The 4,819-nt window shown below is 42.9% G+C and overlaps 1 protein-coding gene across 6 annotated transcripts in view; it reads left to right on the top strand.

Annotated features, from left to right (window-relative positions):
- Positions 1-4,819, top strand: part of CASP8 (caspase 8) — a 31,657-nt gene that overhangs the window by 7,239 nt on the left and 19,599 nt on the right. Inside the window, exons 1-2 of one of the 6 annotated variants that reach the window (XM_011369162.2) lie at positions 1,637-1,859; positions 4,055-4,135. The exons of 2 other annotated variants lie outside the window; for them this stretch is intronic. The gene's annotated coding sequence lies outside the window, so the exon portion shown is untranslated. Of the gene's footprint in view, positions 1-1,610; positions 1,860-4,054; positions 4,141-4,819 lie in introns of those variants that run through there. 3 more of the 6 variants (XM_011369163.2, XM_023536001.1, XM_011369160.2) reach the window with 3 other exon arrangements.

Here is a 4,819-nt window from a genome sequence, read left to right as displayed (position 1 = left end):
TCATCTGTACACTATGTCTAATAATTCATAGCCATCTTACAGATGTTGTGAGCTTAAGTAACAATGATGGCGAATATTTACTGAGAACTGTCAAAGGCCCTGGTACTACTCTAAGCGCTCAATCTGTTTTATCTCCCAGAATTCTGCTCAGGTAGGAATTCAAAAACTAGGTCCTGAAGTCTGACTTTTTCAAACCTCCCCAGTTAATTCTCAGATCAGTCAAGTTGAGAACCATGGATGTTGTATTAATGTTTACACGGTGAGTAACCACTCAGAGTCTTAGAGAAAAACAGACCTCGTTCTGTCACTCACTAGCTCACTTGGCCAAGTCTTTCAACCTCTACAAGCCATAGTTTCATCATCCATAAAATGAGAGCAAAAGTAGCATCCACTTCTGAGAATTCCTCAGAAGATGTAATGAACCAGTTTTGGTGACTGTGTCTGACATGCATAACATGTTTGATAAATGTCGGCTGGTGCCATTAGGCCACCTTCTTTTTCTTAGGTGACCAAGAACCCAAAGATCTGTTGACCTTTATGCATAAGTCACCCTGTCTTAGTTTAAATTTATTGCTCTTACAGCCACATGGTTTATTTCAAATCCTAATTTTGAAAGGGGACTAAGGTGTTATAGTGGAAATATCCTGTGTCTGGCCCAACAGAACTGAGTTTGAATTTATGGATCTGTTTGAGCCTGTTTCCTAACCCATAACAGGGAAGAACAAGCTCTTGCACTGCTGTGAGAATTAGAGCTAATTCGTACGAAGGTACAACATCTAGGCACTGTATTATTGTCAGTGTTTTGGTTATAAAATGTATAAGATGTGAAAACAAAAGGGCAGAAAACTCTTTACAAAATTGAAACAGGAAACAGAGGAAGAGGGTGGGGAGGGGACAGAAGATGAAGAAAAGCTGGGAGAGGGGGAACCTAGGGCTCAGGGTCCTGGGGGACAGGTCACCATCTCTCTGGGCTCAGCACTGGACAGGCAGTTGTTGCTACCAAACTAAGAGCATGGCCAGGGATGTGAACAGCGTCCTCATTACCCTTACTCAGGGCTGGGCCAGACCCACCTCCCACTTTTTAAAGCAGGATCTCCCCACATTTCTGCTAGAGGCCTGCTTTGACCCAAGAAGAGCCCCTGCCATACCATCTGGCTTCAGTGCTGAGATTCGAGCCACTGCACAGAGGGATAATTCCTTTCTTTAGACCCCTTTCAAGGGAGAATGGCATTTTACTTGCCACAGGCAGTCTGAAGCCTATCTTTAAAAAATTACGGGGTTATTAATACTAAATGTAGCCAGCATAAATACTTTCCAATAAAGCACATCTAGTTTCCTGATTTTTAGTTTGTGTGTGGACAAACAGATGCCTAATTTCTGAATTGGGCATCTGTTCCTTTAAATAAGAGACATTTCATTTTAGAGCGAGTCCTCTGTTCTCCCGTTTTAAGAATGAGTTTATTCTCTAGTTCCTTCTGTTGAGGAATTTTCTTAATCTCTCGCTGAACACCAGATTCCTCCCTTCTGCTGCAAGGCAATGTTTTCACAATTCTTTTGTCTCCTCTGATTTTTTAAAAAGCTCTGCTGAATTTGCTAGTAAATTCTAAATGTGGAGAATAGAGAAACAGGAAGTGAGTCCCCTGGAGGAGGCTCTTCTGCCTGGTGGAACGGTAGAAAGTGAAAGAAAACTTCCTGGAGGGTTTCCGTCTCTACCTCTTCCTCCCCACTCTGTTTTAAGGAATTTTTCTCTGGTTGTGAGGATAAGCCTTGGGAGTGTAAGCATGTGAAATCAGGCAGTTTAGGGGTCTTGGCATCGGGGGACTTGGTGACTGCAATGTGGCCGGGACAGGGTGGAGCAGGTGAGTGCCTGGTGCAGAGGTGGCTTCTGGATACTGCGTTTCCTGGACTTGCTTGGGGGACAGCTCGGACCTGCCAGTTTATCTAGTGCAGTTTCTCTCTGAACTACCACCACAGGCATTGATCCTTAACTCTAGAAATCTCTGGTTTGTCTGCTACATTTCTGAGTCTCCTCGAATCTCCCAGCGGCCTCAAATATAGATACAGTGTCTCTCTCCTGCTGGATCAGTTTGGAGATTCCATAATACTTTATTTACCTACTTATGTTCGTTTTCTTTTCCATTTGGCCCAGAGGGCTGAGTGAATCCTTCCGTCAGAGCCTGATGCCCTGTGGTCCTTGGTCTCCAAGGCCCACAGCCCGCTTCTTCCCCTGACCTGTCCTAGCTCCTTTCTTTGATCAACTCACCCACTTCCTACTCTCCTTAGTGGTTTCCAAAAGACAATTCTTTAAATCTTTTGATAGTATCCCTGAATTGATCTGTATCTTTGCAAAATTGTTTTGTGTGTATATACCGTTTTTAAACTATGTGACCTGGAGCAAGCAAGTACCATCTTTGTGCCCCCGGGGGTTAATACCACCTCCTGAGTTGGTTGTGGGGATTTAATGAAATGCCAAGGTTAAGCACTTACAACAGTAGCTGGTGTTGCTATGAGCCCAGTAAGTGTCAGCAATTATTTTTACATACTTACTAGTATTACTTGTATTATATTTTGCTCGTTTCTTTTTTTAAAAGTAAGCACTCTGTTCCTTTTTTTAAAAGTAAGCACTCTGTACTTTAAGTTCTATGTATTTTACCTGGTTCCACTTTCTAACTACTACATAATGGACAGTCTCCTTAATCCTATATACGGACTATATAAGGGCTTGCCCACCAATCCTTGAACTGATCCAGTTTGTGAACCTCTGCCAATCTGGTAGATATAAAGTGGGTATCTTGTTGCTTTATTTTGCATTTCCCAGGTTACCAATGAATTTGAGTATCACTTCACATGCCTTGGCCATTTGAGTATCCTTGTCAGGGAACTCCATGTCTGTACCCATTGTCCTTCTATAAGGTTTCTTTTTCTTGCTGATTTGCAGGAAACTTTCAAATGTTCTAGATATTGGTAGTCCCATGGCAGGTCCTGGGAGCATGAACGTGAAAGATGTGGCCTCTGCCCTTATGAAGCTTACAGCCCAGGACAGAAACTAGTCACAAAACAGTGGGACAAATGCTCCGGTGGATGCTCAAGAGGCATCAAGAGTCATGGAACACCTCCTGGGCTAGGATTTAGCCACTAACAGGATTTTATTCTGTTGCTGTCGTTCAGACTTTATGAGCAGAATTCAGGTGGCAGCGAAGGACATCGGTGTTTCCATGGCACATATACCTAGCCCTTTACAAGGGAAGAGGCACTTTCAGACACCACGTTTAAACTTCTTTGCTCTAAGATGGGTCTCTGTCCTCTGAAAGTTCATATTCCATGTGGGGAAGGAAAAAAGGTAGTTTCAAAGAAGAGGGGTGTTTGATTTTTTGTTTGTATATTTCTACTTTTTACATCAGAAAATGTTTCAACTGACTCACAGCAGAAAGGCTAATGTGCGTTTTGTCCACTGTTTTATTTCTCAGCTTCAAATCACGGTGAGGGTGCTGGGATTTGTCTCTTTGATAAGGGCAGTTGGATTGATTCTAGGGTTTTCTAAGGTGCTCAGGGCAAGAGCTGGTGGACTTGGGGCCCATGTAAGTGATTCTTGCATTTGAGTGTCAATAGGGAAGCCATGAGAGTCAGCAGACCCTCTTGTGAGCTATGGTGAGGGTCCTGCAGTTTCCAGACCTCACAATCTCTCGGAAGTGTTCAATCACTATTTTTTGAATGAAAACATTAAAGTCTTAATAAATTCAGAAAAATCTGTAAATTCCTGAAATATGATGAGAAAGCATCCTTAGTTATCATCCATTCTAACTTTCTAATTTTGGAATGTGGTAATAGGACCCTCCCGAAGTAAAATGATCCATCCAAAGTCACATAGACAGAGCCAAACTCAGGTGACCAGGTTCCCCACCCAATGTTTTATTTCCTGTTCCACACAAACTTTCTTTTGCATTTGAGAGGGAGAAGCTATTCAGAGCACCCTATATGACTCAGAGTTGAAAACAGGAAGTAGTAGAATGAGCTGCGCTCTTAATGCTTCTTTCGGCTTCCTGTCTTGTCTTAGATGCACCGGGGGAAAAGAAGCAGCTGTGAGGGTCTCGGGCCTGTGAAGAAGCAGCTGTGAGGCTCCCAGGATTTGCCTTTGGTAAGTTTATTTGGTCCTCTGGAGAGGAAGGCCTTTGATTCTAGAGTTTTCTAGGCTGCTAGGGGTGGGATCTGGTGGTTTTGGGGCCCATAGAAATGAGCCTTGTGTTTGAGCGTAGATGGGAAATTGTTAGAAGTCCCTCTAGTTCCTCTAGGCCCACAGATTCTAGATCTCAAAGCCCCTCCAGCTTAGGTTGATGCATTCTGGGTTTTTTTCTGGAATGCTCCCAGTACAGCTATCTGTACAGAGGCTTCATCCTTATGCTAGCAAAACTTGTAAAAGACTAGAAACCAAAATTTAAATCTCAACTGACTTTGCTGCTACAGAGACCCATCCACCAACACATACCTCCCCCACGTAAATAACCACTTAACACACACACACACACACACACACACACACACACACACACACGCATGCACACATGCACACAGTCCTAATAATTCAATTTTTTTTTTTGAGAAATTAAAAAGGTACAGAGCAGTATAGAGAATAATATAATAGCAAGCATAGACCGACAAAATTTGAAACTGTTTTTGTGGGGTGAAGTTACGAATTTCATTCAGTTTGAAAATCATGGAGTTGGCTATAAGTTTCATTGAGGTTTGAACACTTTTACTGGGCTGTGTGGAAGCGCTGGCTTCGGGGCCTTGCAGTGAACAGTATTCATGTGCCGAGAGAGTC

Source organism: Pteropus vampyrus, unplaced genomic scaffold, assembly GCF_000151845.1.
Source record: "Pteropus vampyrus isolate Shadow unplaced genomic scaffold, Pvam_2.0 Scaffold146, whole genome shotgun sequence".
In the NCBI taxonomy this organism is placed as follows: domain Eukaryota; kingdom Metazoa; phylum Chordata; class Mammalia; order Chiroptera; family Pteropodidae; genus Pteropus; species Pteropus vampyrus.
This window is presented reverse-complemented; position numbering and strand designations above follow the sequence as displayed.